This window comes from Martes martes, assembly GCF_963455335.1.
Source record: "Martes martes genome assembly, chromosome: 9".
In the NCBI taxonomy this organism is placed as follows: domain Eukaryota; kingdom Metazoa; phylum Chordata; class Mammalia; order Carnivora; family Mustelidae; genus Martes; species Martes martes.
Genome location: NC_137896.1, coordinates 124,321,227 through 124,339,010, shown reverse-complemented (window position 1 = coordinate 124,339,010; position 17,784 = coordinate 124,321,227). Strand labels below are relative to the sequence as shown.

The 17,784-nt window shown below is 57.4% G+C and overlaps 1 long non-coding RNA gene across 2 annotated transcripts; it reads right to left on the bottom strand.

The window, feature by feature from the left end:
* Positions 1–1,787: 1,787 nt before the first annotated feature.
* LOC308349030 lies at positions 1,788–13,600 on the bottom strand. 2 transcript variants are annotated; one of them, XR_013967422.1, is made up of 5 exons: positions 12,823–13,600; positions 12,117–12,274; positions 11,659–11,768; positions 11,333–11,555; positions 1,788–2,210 (listed from the first exon to the last, which is right to left on the bottom strand). It is a non-coding gene; the product is annotated as an uncharacterized lncRNA (long non-coding RNA). The 2 variants fall into 2 exon arrangements; XR_013967423.1 differs by lacking the exon at positions 1,788–2,210 and having other exon boundaries at positions 9,430–11,555.
* Between the last annotated feature and the right edge of the window lie 4,184 nt (positions 13,601–17,784).

Sequence of the window (17,784 nt, the reverse complement as noted above, 5' to 3'; positions counted from 1 at the left end):
TGGACGTGTTTGCAAATCCTATCACCTGAGCCCATCCCTCTTGTCCAGCCACAGACCAGCATACGCAGTTCGGACTGGAGGAGGCAGGAGCTCACCCCAGGGCCCCCCGCACCCCCGCTCCAGGCCCTCGGCCAGTGGAGTCACACAGCTCCCTCCTCTGCACCTCCACCCCTGGCCCGGCTGCACCGGGACGCACATGCACACGCATGTTCCCGGCCTGGTGCGCCCACCCACGCACCACCCCCGGGGCCCCTTCCGCAGGGGCACCCTGATTCCTGGAGTGGTGGTGGCAGTGACCCTCCGTTCAGACTGGGCCAAAGCTGCCTCCAGACGCGCTGCTGGGCCCACACCCTGGCGCCTGCCTCCCTGGAGGCTGGGCCTCTCCCTTAGCTGAATGAACTGCGCATGTCCTTTGTCCTGCGTAAGTCCTGTGCCCACTCCAGGTTTCAGAAGTTTCAGAAGTCCAGGGAGGGTTGAGCCGTGTGGGTGGGAGACGGGGTGAGGGAGGGAAAGATAATTTCTCTGAAGCTCGGAGCGGGAGCGGGTGCCGCAGACGGGGCTGACCCTCTTCCTACCCCTCTCCCCTTCCTCAATATTCCAGGAAGGCCCGGTCTGCTGGGCCAATGAGGTGTCTTAGCTGACCTGCGCGTGCTCCTCAGAGGACTGTCCCCCACCTCCCCACAGTCCCCAGCAGCGGGGGGGCGCTAAGGAAGGCCTGGGCGCGCCGGGGCTGTCCGGTCTCTCCTCATAATCTGGGGACACCGTGACCCTAGGCTTTCTGCAAACTTTTCAGCCATAAATAAAGGGTGGCCTCCTCCTGACTGACTGTTTCAGGCCCAGATTCACCTGCCCAGCCTCAAGGAACTCAAGTTTTGAGGCATCCTGTTTCTTCTCCCAGAGCACCAACCCACGCCCGAGCCTGGGTCTCATCCTCTCAGGGCCATGTGAGACCCCTGCCTGGGCCTCTCCCTCCAGCCTTCTTACAGTAAATCTGTTTCTCTACTCGGCACTCACTCCTGACATGAAGAGAGCAGAAGCTGCTCACTGGCCCCAGGAGCACAGGACCTCGTGGGGGAGACAGGCATGTGAGCAAATGGCAGAGAACGGGTCAGAATTTCGACGAAGGGGGCCATGCCTGCCTTCTACACAGCACCGTCTGGATACCAGGCCCTGTTCTGAGCGGGTCCCACGTAGTTACTGGGTTTTATCCCATGAGGTTCACAGCAAGGTATGCCCCCCACGGTAGCTCATGAGAGAAGAGCAGGGAAGTTGAGTAAGTCGCCCAAGGAGGTAAGTGGCAGGGCCAGCAGTCCAACCAGGGCACCTGTGCTCTTGGCCGCCAGATAGGCCGCCTCTAAAGCAACATTGAAAAGAAAGGAATGGCCCAGTGGTTCCTAAACCAGGTGGCGGCTGAGCTGGGCCTGAGGTATGAATGGGAGTCTGTCAGAGAAGCCTGGGGCAACCAGGACGGAAGAAATAGTGCCAGCAACCCCAGGCAGGAGATGGGGACGGGGCTCCACAGACCCCCACCCCCCTGCCTGGTCTGAGTCTCCTATAATGAGCACCGATTTTCATGTTGGAGGTAAAACTGAAACGCACTGGAACACGAGACTGATAGCGTGTCAAAAAGCAGCCCCCTGAGGCAGGAACCGGGAAACTTCTCTTGTAAAGGGCCAGATGGCAAATATTTGAGACTTCATAGGCCATATTTTTTCTGTCACAATGACTCCGTTCTGCCACGGGAGCCCCAGGGCAGCCACGGACGGATGTGAACAAACGAGCACGGCCACGTGTCAATAAAACTTTATTTGTGGACATGGAAATGTCGCATGATTTTCACGTCTCAAAATGCAATCCTTTGAAATGTTTTGATTGTTTAAAAGGTAAAACGTGTTTTTTAGCTCACAGGCTGTACAAAGACAGGCAGGTGGGGAGCCACGAGCCCACAGCTGGCCAGCCTCTGCCCTCACAGAGGTGAGAGCAGATGGAGGCCTCAGAGAGCTAGTTACGCAGATCAGCTAGAGCCCGGGAGCCTCAGGAGTGGGGAAGGAGTCTGGGCCAAGACCGGGGAGAGCTGGAGCTACCCCCGGGGTGACTTCTGACGGGAGGGATTGTCACAGCAGTGTGGGGCCCGGGCTCAGGTTCCCACGTCTCCAGACTCTGGCTATGGAGACCCAAGTGTTTGCTTCTCTGAGCTTCAGTCACTTCAGCTGTAAAATGGAACATGCCATTGACCTTGAAAGTCCTATGAATGGGGCCAGCTGGCGGGGGGGGGGGGGGGAGGGCGGCTTTGGAGGAGTAGCCCTTATTAATTCATGCCATTATTTTGTTTATTCTCAAGATTTTAGGCAGGAACTTAATTCAGATACAGGTTTTGGAAACACCTCCCTGGTGGCCACGTGAAGAATGGGTCAGCCTATGCATGAATTCCTTCCATTTCCCCTCCAGATCCCTGCTCCACCTGCTGCCCTGGGCTGGGGAGACCAGCCTGTGAGGACAGCGTCAGCCCCGCTCCTCCACGCTCCCACCGCCAGACAGACTCAGCCAACAGGGAGCCCCAGCAGGAGGTGGGGGAAAGAAAGAGACCGGTTCCGGCATTAACTCTCTGTAGGGTGTCTGCACGCTGGCGGGGGAAAGCCAAAGCGCTAGGCCTGGCTGACCGCACTAGTTCTCAACGTCTTCCTGCCCCTTGCTCACATGTTCGCAAATGTTTCTGTTTATCTGAACTTGAGGGTAACCTGGATGATTGACTCAAAGAGACTGAGACTGGAAAGAGCTACCAGTTGGGAAACCACTGTCATTTTGATGAAAGAAGGTGAAGCAATGGGACTGTGAGGGAGACAAAGAGTTGGGACCAGGAAGACGGAGATGTTCAGGACACCCAGAAGGTACCCAAGAGGAGAGGATACTCAGGAGGAGAGGATACCCAGGGGGAGAGGCAGGTATTTGCAATGGAAATGATGAGTTTGAAGTAGTGCCTGTAGGATGCCCAAGTGGCTGGATGACAGGTGTACCCCAGCCCTCCTACAGTTCCAATTTTCTACCCAACCATTAACCACCACCATGTTGGGAATAGCCTGGGAGCCTTGGAGAGGGGTCAATGCGTAAATGGTTGCCGGCCCTTTAGATGCAGGGAGAAGGTCTTGGATCCATGAACTTAGCAGGGAGGAGTGACAGGGCATGCTGGGGCTCTCAGGAGAGGCCCAGGAGAACTGCATCCCCAAGGGGCCATGGGTGAATTAAAGCCAGAGCCACCCAGCCCATGATATATTGACAAGGGATGCTTCCGCCCATCAGCCAAGGATGCTGAACACGATGAGGCACCTCAATTTGAGATATATTGGTTTTTTTTTTAAGATTTTATCTATTTATTTGACAGAGAGAGACACAGTGAGAGAGGGAACACAAGCAGGGAAAGTGGGAGAGGGAAAAGTAGGCTTCCTACCGAGCAGGGAGCCCAATGCGGGGCTCGTTCCCAGGACCCTGAGATCAGGACCTGAGCTGAAGGCAGACACTTAATGACTGCGCCACCCAGGCGCCCCAGATATATTTGGTTTTAAATCTTCCTTTTAACCACCCATCATTGTGACTTATTGGGGGCAGGAGTTCTGATCCAGGCTTTCCTCCAGAGGGGGTCCTGGTGTTGGCGCACGTGAGGGGCAAGGGGCAGGGCATTGCTTTCAGACCTCTCCAGGGCCCCATGTCCTTCATCACCGCACTGCCTTCTGATTACGCTGTCCTTCCGCAAACACTTGATTGAATATTTCTCAGCTGAGTCACTGTTCAGTTTTCCTTCTCCCAGGAAATCAAACATACTCTGGCTTTGCCTCTTCATCATTCTGACCACAGCCATGCCTGACCTTCTCCTGGGACGGGCATTCAGGCTTCTCTGCTCTCTCTCACCCACAGAACGCTGGGCAGTTGGAGTCTCATCTCAGATTCCCTGCCTTTGAGAGCACAGCGGTTTGCCCAATGCTTCTCTCCATGTGCCCACGACGAATTACCCCATCTCCTTCTCCTGCGAGGCTGGCCTGCCTCCAAGCTCCCCACCCCCACAACCTAAGCCCCAGTCTCCAGGTCTGGTATTCATTAGTGTCTAGTCGAGGTCTGATTCAGACCCATCGCTCCCCAGGCAGCCCTAGTAGGCAGACAGCTCATGCTTTAGGCAACCCAGGTCTGGCCAAGTGGTTGGTCAAGTTGAATGGTCCCAGAGCGCACAGGAACAGCTCTGTGGACCTCAGCCCGAGGAGGCTGAGACAGGGCCCATAGAACAGCCCTTTCTTCTGACTCACCAGGTGATGCTGAAACCTTGAAACACGCAGGAAGGCCTTTTTGCCCAGAGAGGCTTCCTGGCTCTGCCATTGGGCCGGAGACCCCTCCTTAGGGTGGGCACCCAGCACTCACTCCTGCCTGGACTGCACAGGGTGTTAATTGGCTGAGCACTGCTTTCTGGATCGTTCTGTGACATGCTAAAGACTGAGGAGGACTTGAGCTCCCCAGAAGCTCCACTAGGCTTAGCTCCATTTACCTACTGAACCTACACCTTAGTAGGCATGAGGCAATCAACCTGTAGTTCAGTCAAGCAGGTCAGGGGGGAGGACAGAATGAAAAGACATTATGCAGGGGCACCTGGGTGGCTCAGTGGGTTAAGCTTTTGCCTTCAGCTCAGGTCATGATCCCAGCGTCCTGGGATCAAGCCCCGCATCAGGCTCTCTGCTCAGCAGGGAGCCTGCTTCCTCCTCTCTCTGCCTGCCTCTCTGCCTACTTATGATCTCTCTCTCTCTGTGTCAAATAAATTTAAAAAATCTTTAAAAAAAAAAAAAAAGACGTTATACAAGTTCGTGCATCTTCGTTTTGGCCAAACCATTTTCGGCTCAGACTTCAGGCAAGAAGCAGGTTTCCCACCACAAAATTCCCCAGAAACACTGAGAGGTGCCCCACAGACTGCAGCCCCCGGGGCTCAGATTCCAACGAGGGGCTCCAGATCCCATCGCAGAACAGCCCAAGCGTCGCAGAATTGGAGGGACGCAAGTTTCGGTAGAAATCAGTGGCTAGAGACTTTTCCTGAACACACATCCCAGCTCGCACAAGACGGTGTTGAACTAGGACATTTCTGATGAGAATCAGCCGCCTGGATGAAGGCTTCTCGAGGACTTCTCAGTATGACGGTAAACATCCCTCCCAGTCCCGCCCGTGTAAGCAGTGGTGCCACAGGAGTCCCTGCGGAGCGAGGGCGTCATCAGGCATTCTCCGGAAACCCACGGGCAATCAGGAAATCCGAGGAGCCCTGAGGAGCAGCCTGGGGTGCTTTCACACTTGGGAGCCTTGAGGGCCTGGGGTTTGGTACCAGCTCCCAAGGCTCAGTTCGGGATCCATTTTCCTAAGTGCCCTGGGGAGGGGGCGGGTGTGGGAAACACCTTCAGCTGGGAAGATCTGCTTCCTGTTGGGATTCCCCGGCTGGTTTCCTGAGCCTTAAGGTCACCAAGCAGCCTCTGTGGCAAAAAGTCAGATGAGCCTACAGAGCAGGGGAGTCTGGATTCTGGGGCCCAGGGCAAGCGGGGCCTGCCAACAGCTCTGTTTAGGAAACTGTGACACCACCCCCCCCCCCCCCCCCGCCCCAGGGCTCATTCTGACTTTCTGACTGCGCGGACACGTTCAGAGGTCAGGAGCCCCAGGGGTCACTTGAACAGGAAGTTCTCAGGTCACATCAAATGTTCCATGTCACAAATCCCCCATTGAACCCCTTTTCAGGAAGTCATCAGTCTGGGTGGCAGGGTGGGGGAGGGGCGGGGTATCGGCACTGTCACGAGTAGGTAGCGTCTAGCTGTCGCCCGTCTGTGCACCTGGCTACAGGGCCGGCTCTCCGCACAGCGTCCACGACAGCACAGCACAGCCCAGGGACAAGGCCCCTGAACTAAGATCACCAGGAGCTCCAGCAAAAAGCTGAAAACAGGGCATCTGGCAAAGACACCCCGAGACACTGGTGTGAGGGTCTCAGACACTCCTGCGTTTGGGAGGGTGGAGACACTGAGTGGAGAAGGTCTCACCCCCTTCTCTCTCTCTGTGCCCATTCCTGTCTCTCCCTCCCTCTGGGTTCTAAATCCTCCCGTTCTGTCCCCAGTCAGCTACCCCAGACCTGCACATCCCACCAGGCAGACAAAATTCTTTGTCCCGTGGACTGAGAACTCCTCAAACCTGCACCCCACTGCCACTGGGCTTGAGGAGAATCTGTGGGTCGGTGTAAGGGTGGGTAACGGAAGGCAGAGCTGCTTCTACTCACAGCCTCAGCCCTGTCCTGGAAGGCTCCTAGAAACTGCTGGAAGCTTCTAGAGTTACAGAAGGATCCTCCCAGCCCTCCAGGATCCAGCTCAGTGATACCTCCTCCTGGAAGCCTGCCCTGTGAATGTGGGCAGTCTTAGAATCAGTGGGCAGCGGCTGAGAAAGTAATGAAGGGAAGCAGAGGCCAGAAAAGTATGTGGGATGAGGAGGAAGGAGAGAGAGGAGAAGCCACAAGGTCCATCCCGGGGCTCTTGTTCTCTAGGAGGCTGGCTCCAGGGGGGGGTGTGGCCCCAGCTCCTGAGGATCTTTCTTTCTCCCAGGTGGCTGCCCGTGGCACAGGTGGCACTGTGAGAAGAGGCAGCACGTAAGAGGGAAGATTTTCCTGGACAGGAAAAAAGAAGCATCCAGAAGGCTACAGAGAAGCCGCCTCCCCACACGGGGCAGTGCTAAGTGGATAGGGGTCACACTAATTCTGGTGTCTGGCTCCCCACCTGGGGGCACCCACAGAGCTCACCCCCTCGTCCTGAACCCTCACAGGAAGTCTTCCCTGAACAAGGAGGGAGTGCTGGGAATCAGGGGCCACTCCTGAACCCTGACTCGCGGGAGCTCATGTCTTCACCATCCCTGCACCGTCCAAGGGGGTGGCCTGCCCGGGGGGGGGGGTGGCCTGCTTTGGCCCCTGTGCCGCCTGCTACCAGGAAACCACTCTTGGAGAACCAGCACCCACTTCAGCAACACCCAGAAAGACTGGAGTGCCCCACTTCCCCTGCCGGACGTGGTTTCTTAGCTCCTTATTTTTTCTTACCTCTAGACCTCTCCCGATCAGAAATCCTGCCCATCCTTCTAGACCAGCCTGAGAGCCACCCCCACCCCACCCCCCGGCACCCACAGCCCTCAGCAGGCCTCTCCCTCCTCCTCTTGCTCCTACAGGGCCTGGAGGCAACTCATGGTGCCAAGTGCTCGAGTCTGATGGGTGTCTTCCCAGCAGGACCTTGGGGTCCCTAATGGCCTATTCCACTAGGGAGCCTAGGGCTGGGTTTCCTGTAGGTGCTCGGTGGGAACTCAGCCATGGACCGAACCCTCAGCAGCAGCCCCTTTGCCCCCTCCTCCTCCCCGGTCCCCGCACCTGCGCCTCAGGAATTCCTGCCTGTGGGTGCAGCCCTGCCCCAGGCTTTGCAGGCAGGAGCCGGGCTCCTTCCAGGCTGCGCAAACTCGGGGCCTGGTCTTAGCAAATGACCTGCCCAGGGAACGCTCAGCAACCTCCCACCAGTCCCCGGCCACGGCTCCTTTCTCTTCAAGGAACTGACTGCTATTCTGTGAGTCAGTAACTGGGGACGAAGGGAAAGGGTGGCCGCATGTGACAGCTACAGTCATGCGGGAAGGCGCATCTGCTTCTGCTTCTCCAGAGAGACTATCCCCTCCGGCGGGAAGGAGGCCCCAGTCACAATCCAGGTGCCACGTGCACGCAGTGTCACCCACTGGGGCCTAGACGACCACCTGAAGAGTGGAGAGGTACTGCGCTGGGAGCAACTTTGATGAGCCAGGCACTCTTCGCCTCTGAACCTGCTTCAAGACTACGGCCTCAAGAACCCTAAGAATCCTCCATGTTGTCATTTCCAGAAATTCCTATGTGTGGGGAGCGCTGAGGGGCGGCCACGTCCTAAGGGATCCATGAAGGGTGACCCACTCAGCACGGCCTGCCCCTCTGGCCGCAAGGAAGTTTGCAGCCATGGCTGTGGGGTTCCAACCCTCGCTCTGCCTGTCACTGGCCCACGACCCAACTCTCTGACCTTGTTTCACAGATGAGGAGACCCGAGGCCCAGGAGGGAAGGAATGTCCCCAGATCGTGAGCTTGTCCCCGAGCCTGCTGGCCCACAGCTCTGGGCTCCTTCCCCGTCTTCCCCTGAGGACAGACACACCGTGAAGGTCAGTGTCCTAAAGAGGGCCCAGGATGTGGAGGGGTGTTCGCCTTTCAAGGGCTGGGATGATAGCACCGCCTGTCACGGCCCGGCTGGTAAGGCCAGTTCCTCTACCCAAGAGCGTTTATGGCTACACTGCTGACTCCGTGGGTCTGGAGGTAGGGTGGGCGCTGGATGGGACCACATGGCTGCAGAGGGAAACCCTGCAGCCGGCCCTGCCCTGTGTCTTTCATCTCCAAATGCCGGGGCCTCCTTCCCCACATGGTGCCCAGAAGGAGCGCGGAGCTTTCCCTCCTGGAGGCGGCCTGCGGCAGAACTGTCAGCAGGGGGTGGGCGGTTAGCGTGGGGTTTCGAGTGGGCTACACCTCCCCCAGCCCTTGAAGCGAGTGAGGACTTCTGCCTTCAAGGCCCTCCTCCCCGCCCTGCAGCTCCCTCCCAGCCTTTTCCGGGTCATTCTTAGGGAGGGCTGGGGTGGCCCGTGGATGGGGGAAGGGCAGAGAAGGCAGCGCTGCATGTGTGTAAGGGAAGGCCACTCCTCCGGGACACTGGTCACGGCTTAAAGCAAGCGTCCTCCTTTCTAATGACAATCAAGGCCATGTCCACTCACCAAGCCCCCTTGCCACAGAGCGGGACCTGTCGGGCGGGGGCGCTGTTTCTAACGTGCGCAGAGATAATCTGTTTGCCCCTGATGCCCTGAGCCTGGGCTGGGAGTCACCCATCCCTGGGTGGGAATTTCGGGGGGAGGAGGGTTTGAAAGGCGCATAACAGGTGGGAGCGCAGTTAACAAAGTGGCGTCCTCTCGTCCTCTCGGGGCCAGAACATCTTTTCCCCCATTTCAGTCTTTTCCTCCCCGCACTCTCTCCAGTGGAGCCCCCACCCCCGCCCAGCCCCAGGCCTCTGTGGGGAAGCCAGGGGAGAGCCAGGACCTAGGCTGGTTGTGGCTCTGACACATGGGACCTTCCCTAGAAGCCTCCATAGAACAGATACCCACGCAACCGGCGCTTTGGCTCAGGCGATCACTAGGGGCCCGTGTCCATGACCCATGCCGCGCCTCCTTCCGCACCTCACCAAGCTCGCCAGCCCAGGCCCAGGGAGTCCCGTGAAGCGCAAGCAAGACTGGAGCACAAGCGAAGGAAGGGGTGGGGAGCCAGTCCTCCCTGCTCGCCCTCCATCCCTCACCCTCCCGTCCCTGGCTCTCAGCAGGGCAGGCAGAGCCCAGGTGTTTCCCATTAAGGCTTTTATTCCGGGTTCTCAGGCTCTGGCTGAAGAAGGCTGAAGGAGGTCCCCACTCCGCCACGCCCCCCACCCCAGGCTGCGCCGACACAGCAGGGCCCGTCCTCTCCCACCACCTAGCCCTTTGTGGGCAGCCTCTCACCCTCCCCGGGAGGTCACCCAGGGCCCAGCTCCAGGCTCCAAGCCCATTCCTCCCACCCGTCCTTCACATCGCAGCGGCCAGAACTAATTATCCCATGCCTCCACCAAAGGCTGCCCTGTGCGTGTGTGTGTGTGCATGTGTGTGTGTGTGTGTTTTAACAACTGGCTTTGGTCTGTAGCACTGACCAGGTCCCCTGGTGTAAATATTCCCACCCCAGCTGATTTCAAAGTAACAGCATAAGGTCGCCGAACTCGTGCCCCATCAGCGCTCACAAGCCAGGAGTTCTTAACCTCAGCACACCGTCATCTCTACCCCTTTCCCCTTGACCTAGGGTGCAAAGTCCTCCTCTCCCGGCCCCCGTTGTCCCTCCAGCCTCATCTCTCACTGCTTTCCCACCCCCCATGCAGACACTGAACGCGGGAGGGCACCTGTAGGTCCCTGAGCGAGCCCAGCACTCGCCAGAAACACCATCTCCTGTGTGGCCTGGCCAGCTCCTTTGGTAATACCCAAAGCAGATGTTCCCTCCTCTAGGCTATCTTCTCTAACTCCCCAAGCCCGATTAGTGTCCTTCCTCTGTGACCCTAGAACACTGCCCTTGGACATCTATATTATTTAATAAAGCATGCCTGTCCTTGTCACAGAACTGACGGCTCTGCAGAGGCCAGTGCCATGTTCTGGAGTCTCTGGGTCTCAGCCCCTGATCCAGAGGAGGCCTCAAGACTGAGCTGAGGCAGTGAGATGCACGGAGTAGCAAGCTTGGGGCCCAGGGTTCCATGGGAGGAGCTACCCGGGGACCCAAGGCCCTCCCTTGGGTCCTTCCTAGCAGAGCCCAGTGCCACCTTCCTGGCCAGCTTCCTAGGAAAGCTGCCAGAGAGGGACAGGGGACATGGCCCGTACTGGAGGAAGGGGCGCCCTCCCCACTCCTGGGTCTGAGAGTCACCAGGTGCCAGCCCCAGCCTGCCCTCCTCCGGCACAGAGGGGCGCAGAGCTGGCGGGTGCTGGGGCCCAAGTGACCTGCCGTTCCCAGTTGTTTGTATCCTGGTGACCATGGTTTCCTGCAGGGCGGGCTATCATTATTGACTTTGGCACCAGCATCCAGGCATTTCGGGGAGGCCACCCTTTCCCGTGCCTGGGAATAGCCTCAGGGGTGGCTGGGGCAGCCCGGGCCTGGGAGAGCCCCGCCCACCCAGTGCTGCCCAGGTGGTCCTTTGTGAGCAGAATGGGAGACACAGGAAGCAGCAGCGGCAAGGCACGGGGAGGGCTCTGGACTTCCAAGGGAAAAAGACCTGAACTTGCAGGTCAGCTCGGCCGCTCAGTAGCTCTACAAAGCCCCGGCGTGGGGCCTTGATTTCCTCGTCTGTGAAATGTAGTTACGCCTGCCTTTCAGGGCTTTTGTGAACATCAGAGTAACATCCACTGTTTATGGAGTCCTTGCAAAGTGTCCACAGCAAAACCCACTCACATTACTCACATTATCTGTGTGATCCCCTCAGAGCCCTACAGCAGCAGACCTGCTAGCCCCATTTCACAGATGAGAAAACAGGTTCCGAGGAGTTTATAGCCACACAGCAAGTGAGGTACAACACAACGCTTCTGCTCCCACCGCTATGCTATCCTGCATCCCTAACACATTTGAGGGCAGGTGGGTGTGGGGCCTGGCACCTTCCAGGCCCATGATAGGTGGTAGCTCTTATGAATAATTACCCAAAATCCTACTGTCCGGAGATGGAATTTCTTAAAAATCTCCTTCAAATTTTACCTGAACCTGAAGGTAGGCACTTGTGTTCCTGGGTTTCAGATGAGGAAAACAGAGACCCAGGGCTGTGTGGGCTTCTCTGCAGTCCCATGGCTAGTTCCCGAAGACCTGGGCTGAGCACCAGGTCCAAGGCTCTGGGCCTGGGCCTGTGTTCTGCGGGGGGAGGGCTGGCGAGCCGCTCCTGGGAGAAGCCTGGTGTGTCTGCGGGTGCTGACTGGGAAGAAGGCTGGAAAGACAGGGTTGGAGAGGGCTGGCTGTTGGGTCCGGTCCGAGAGCGGGCAGACAGGCCGGCTCCCCACCTCCTCCACCACCCTCTCTTCTGCCCCTACCTTGGGCCACATAACTGAGTTGGGATGGAGGCAGGGAGGCACGGGGCACCTGAAGCTCCAGCCCTGGGACCTTGTGCACGTCTCTCTTCTCTCCAGACCTGCGTCCCCACCTGGATAATGGGAATGATGATAACACCAGCACCAGCGCCCAGTCCCAGGACGTCAGGAGAACGTGAGAGGCTGATGGTCGTGCCTGGCCTGGCCCCATGGGTGGGAGCCCAGCTCGGGGAGGGGGTCGGGGTGGGGCTGAGAGCCTGCACTGAGCCGCAGGGGCAGGGCCCATCTTCGGGATGGCTCAGCCCACCTTGCCCACAGCGACACCGGCTCTGCGTCTGCCCTCTGAAGCCTGACAGTGGCTTGTCTGTCCCACCAGGAGAGACTTCCCTAATGGGTTCCAGTGGTAACACATTGGGTACTTATGGCAAAACATCCTAATTTAAAAAGAGAAAAAGGGGCACCTGTGTGGTTCAGTGTGTTTAAGCGTCTGCCTTCGGCTCAGGTCATGATCCTGGGGTCCTGGGATCGAGCCCCACATTGGGCTCCCTGCTCCGCAGGAAGCCTGCTTCTCCCTCTCCCGCTCGCCCTGCTTGGGTTCCCTCTCTTGCTGTGGCTCTCTCTGTCAAATAAACAAATAAAATCTTTTTAAAAAAGGAGAGAGAGAAAAGTATATAAATATTTCATATAGCCTTGAGGACCCATTGTACAGAGAAAAGCAGTTGATCAAATTCTTCCTCCTTCTGCAGACTATGGACCGCTGGCCAGTAGTGGGCCTGGAGCAAAGCCTCAGCTTCTGCTCTGGCTTGACAATAGCCAGGCTGGACCCACCCCAGGGGTACAGCAACTTCTGCACTAGGGACCCCTGGGGCCTGGTGTAGCCCTTCTGCCCCTGACCGTTAGGCTGCAGGGACCCCCACCCCCAGGAAGGTAACTGCCAGGGTCTGCCTCATCAAAGCCCCTGGGCCTGGTTAGCACCAGGTCTGGTCACCCTGCTCTGGAAGGATTCTGGAAGGTGTGAGGGGTGATCTCACCCTGTCTGTGTCCTAGGAGATGGGGAGACAGTGTCCAGAGGGAGAGAACACTGGCTGGGGATGTCCACGCTGGGGCCCCAGACGCCTTGCTAGTCCGTGGTGCTGCCCAGGTTTAATCACAGCATCTGTTACTTACCACGAGGCAGCAGCAGACCAAATGCCGTCTACCTAGTACCTCACGGAGTCCTCAGGACGCCCCATGGGGGACATCATGTGACTGGCAGACCGAACCACCAGGATTCTGAAGCCAAGCCTCTGGTTCCAGTCTTCACCTCAACCACCACGCTCTTCTGCCTTCTCCCTGAGCTGTGACCACCTCTCCTGTGCCCCCACAGCACCTTCACTTCAGGGGTTAACAGGAGCATTGGGAGCCCCCATCCTGAGAAGCCCTCACACCTGGGGCTGGTGCGGCAGGTGTGCCAGCCGGTGTGGGTCCTGGCCGGTCAGGGCTTCTGGCCTAGGAAGGGCTCTACAGACCCAGGATTGAAGATGTTCCCCTGCCAAGGTCTCTGGGGTCCAGACCTCCCATTCCAGGTGAGGGGGAGGCTCTGAGGCAGCCCAAGGACACCATGCAGGCTTCCTCTGAGGCTCACACAGGCCCTCATGCTTGCTTGCCTCCCGGATCTGCAGAGATTAGCATTTTGCGGCTTGTAAGGGTGAGAGGCCCCAATCTGGCTTGCCCCTGTGGTTGTGCAGCCTTAGCCTGGGTCAACGGACCAACAGGGGCCAATATCCTGGCTTCCAGGTTCAAGGTTCATGGGCCTAGAGGAAAAGGTCCTTGCTCTTATAATCTGCTGAGCTAAGCCCCAAATGGGGAGTCTTTTTTAATTCACCAGAGGTGCTGCATGGGCTGAGGGTGGGCCTGCCTCAAAGGAGCGGGGACAGTCCCTCCAAGAGTCCTGGAGCACCCATCCTGTCTTGCCTCTGGCCCGGGTCTCTCTCCTCCCCAGGGGCCTGCAAGTTCCCGCAGGCTCTCTCTGAGAACTTCTCTTCTTCAGGCAACAGGGACCATGCCTTCTGGTCTGAAATCAGGATTTGAACTCGGACAAAGGCAGTATTGATGTATGAATCTAGAAATAAGGAAATCCTCACGGTTGAAGAGCATGTGGTTCATTCTAGTTTGGGGTGATTACGAGTAAAGTCACCATATCCGTACCATGGAATACAACTCAGCAATAAAAAGCAGCACACTCCTGAGACACCAGCAGCTTGGCTGGGGCTCAAAGGCAGTCTCCGAAATGAAAGAAGCTGGCTCAAAAAGCTTCATGCTATATGATTCTGTTCGTAAGACATCTGGAAAAGGCAAAATTCCCAGGACAGAAAACAGATCAGTGGTCGCCAAGGGCCCAGGCGCGGAGGAGGGTTTGGGCGACAGAGGGGTACTGGGGATTTTTCAGGGCGCTGAAGCTGTTCTGTGCTACTGGGGAGGGCAGTACACGGCAGTCCGCGTTTATCAAAGAATTGTACGACAATGAGAACAGGTTTTCCTGTATGTAAAACAGATCTCAATTTAAAAAAACAAAACAAGGGTGGCTCAGTGGGTTAAAGCCTCTGCCTTCGGCTCAGGTCATTGTCCCAGAGTCCTGGGATCGAGCCCCACATCGGGCTCTCTGCTCAGCAGGGAGCCTGCTTCCCCCCCCCCACCCCGCCTCTCTGCCTATTTGTCATCTCTGTCAAACAAATAAATAAAATCTTAAAAAAAAAAAAGGAAGAAAATTACATTTCCCTTTCTGTCCCTTTTTCCATTCATTTTGACCTCCACATAAATTTGAGTAACAATGAATTTGACTTAGTGGATATTTCCAATGTGCCTCCTGCGGGCCAGGCCCTCTGCTCTGCCCACAGAAGGGAGCGGCACCTAGAAGCCTGCGCTCACTTGGGGACCCCCCACCCCTGCTCCTCCTCAGCTCGTGTCCTCAGCCCGTGCCTCCTCCCACACCTCCCAACATGCGTGTTCAGGCCCAGGGCACCCCTATTTCCCTCTTAGGGGACTCTGGATGGCTTCAGCCTCATGCTGACTGATGGGTCAGTCGGTAACTGTGCTGAAATACTGGAATTTCCGAGACGTTTCCATGGTTTATGGGACCATAATATTTGAAGTGGGAACCTGGGAACCATCCTTGACACGTCCCTCCTCCTTGTCACCCCACCCCTCCCATGGCCCACACAGTCAGGGAAGGAGGGAGCACAAACTAGTGGGCAGGCGGCTCAGGCCTACATGGTGGCTTATCGGTATGAATCCTACCTATGTCACAACTTTAGAGGAGGGCAGTTGGCAATGTTGGTTTTTTTTTACTGACCCCAAAGTGCCCTGGACTCTTGTGCAAAAAAAAAAAAAAAAAAAAAAAAAAAAATCAATCCACGGGCTCGTCCTGTTGATCTTCCGGTCTGAATGTCTTCACACCTCCCTTCCCCAAGAGCACCGCTCGCTCCAGGCCATGTACCTCTCACAGGGACCCCTGCGCCGGCCTCCCAGCTGACCACACCCCCATCCCCCTTTTCCTGCAGCCAGAGGGACCCCAGAACCTGACAGGGTACTCCCTCGAAATCACCAGTATACCAGGAGCCCACGCCAATCCACTAGGAAAAGACAAAAGGCCCATTAGGAAAACAGGCCAAAACCCATGAAGAAGCAGTTGCCCTATGAAAAAAGAAAAGCAAACAGCAAAAACCTATTCAAAGAATTAAAGAAATAAAATCAAAGCCACTGTACGACACCGTCTGCATCCCCCACCTCCTGGGTAAAGGAAAATGCAACCCGTGGCTGGTATGCGTGGTGACCCGTGACGGGGTGTCCGGCATCTCTCACATGCGGTCTGGATGTGGCGACAGCCGTGGCCCAGTGGTGACATTTTGGAGGGTCACCGTGAGGGACACCTCCTTCCATCCAGAACTCCGTGCTCTAAAGAGGCCCGTGGTGTGTACTCGAGACGGTGTCCTCTGTCTGTGTCCCCTGCCGTGTGTGGGAGCGGCCTGCCGGGGCGGCTTCCCGGACGGTCTGACAGAGCAGAGCCCGCAAATAAGATGCCCCCCAAGAGGGGAGAGTCGAGTCGGTCATGTTCTGTCTAGACAACAAAATGCTCAGCAGACGTTAACAAGAAAGGAGTAGGGCGCAGATGACGCTGGTCAGGGAAAGGAGCTGCCCATCTCCCCCTCAGTGAGAGCCTTTCCCTCGCTTGCAACTCTTGAAAGCGCGGGCTTATCCTCACAAGGATATGCATGGAAAAACGTCTGGAGGCACGCACCGAAAACCCTGTGAAATGAAATTGCCTTTGGCGAGGGAGACAGGTGGGGAGAAGGAGGCTTGCCCTTTTCCTGGTGTGCTTTGCTGTTCTGCCTGGATTTCTAATCGTGGGCACAGAGTACTTTGATTTTTTTAAAATGTCACCGGGAAATATCTGGGGGGTGGGATGTGAGGCCAATTGGTTTTCTTCTTTGTACTTTTCTATATCAAAAAGAATCAAAATCAATGTGTTTAAATGTTGCAAAACAAACAAAAACTTTCGCTGCCCTGGGGATAAAGTCCATGCTCCTGAGCTCGCCCTGGGAGGTCCTTCAGCGTCAGCGGCTGCTTCCTCTCCAGTCTCCCGACTCCTGCGTCCCTGCCACAGCCAACCCGGATCGCTCTCCACACCCCGGAGCCCCTTGCTCTCTCTTAACTCCGGGCCTTCGGCCGTGCTGTTCCCTCTACCTGGAACGGTCGGCCCCTCTGATTGCCTCTTCCTCTCGCCTTCCTCCTCCTCCAGCCCGGCGCCAGGCGCCTGCCCACCCTCCCCCCACTGGCAGCGTCGCCCTGCCTGGCCTGGCCCGCTCCCCAGCACCCAGGCCTCAGCTCTGTCAACCCAGCGCTCCCATCAGGCGGGGAGGGCCTTTCTGCCGGCCGCATTTCCTCACCCTGACCTGGAAGGTGGGGACAGGGCCCGTGTCAGCGACAGCGACCAGGGCCCAGCACACGGGACACTTCAGGAACGGTTGCGGGCAGATCGGACAGGTGACCGCCGGAGGGGAAGGGACACACAACCCTGACGGCCCCCAGGCTCAAACCACCCCCGCCCCCGGCCGGCCTGGCTGCGGGGTGGGGTCCCGGGGCCTCGGGGTCCCCTGATGCAGTCTGCAGGGGCAGACGGAGCCACCCGCAGCAGCGCCGCCCGCTTGCTCCACGCCGGCTTCTATTTCCTCTCTGGCGGGTGCCAAGGCCCTGAACAAATATTTTCCTGGAGTGGAGGAGCGGCTTAGCTCCCAGCCCTGAGTGCTGGAAACCCCGCTGGGTCGGGCAGCTTCCAGGAACCCAAGGAGAAGCGGGGTCTGGCCGCAGCTAGGGGAGGTGGGGGGGGGGGTCCTCGGGGCGGCCCTCTGTGCCCGGTGCCCGCCCTCCAGGCCGGATTCGGACAGGCCACTCCACCGGCCCGTTGCCCACCTCCCCCCGCCCCCTCCCCCCACCCCCTCCCTCCTCACCCCCGGGAAGCAGCCCACTTGCTCTGTTCAGCTCACGACTGGGGAAGGCTTTTGCCCTGGGCCTCTCTGCCCATAAATTAGAATCCTCTGGGATCCTGAAGAAAACGTAGGCCATGTGGGCCTCCCTCGTTTTTTGCTGAAAAAGCTACAGTGGGGTTTAAAGGAACTAATTAGAATCTCAGAAGCCCTTTTAAAAGCTCCCCCCTCCCCCCGCCACCCGCTTTAACTCTCTTATTGCAGAATAACATACAGAGTGCACTGGTCTGGTGTAGAGCCTGACGGTTTCCGTACAGACGCAGACACCCTTGTAATCACCACCTACATCAAGCCAAAGAAACTGCCAGAGAAGGTTCCTTCATGTCCCCGCCTTGCCAACCGCACAGCCCCAGCAGGGGCACCCCTGGCTTCTGTCAACATCAATCAGCTCTGGGGCACCTGGGTGGCTCAATGGGTTTAGCCTCTGCCCTCCACTGGGGTCATGGTCTCAGGGTCCTGGGATCCAGCCGGCATCAGGCTCTCTGCTCAGCAGGGAACCTGCTTCCCGCCACCCGACTCTCTGCCTACTTGCAATCTCTCTGTCAAATAAATAAATAAAATCTTAAAAAAAAAATCGATCAGCTTTGTCTGTTCCTGAGCTTTCTCC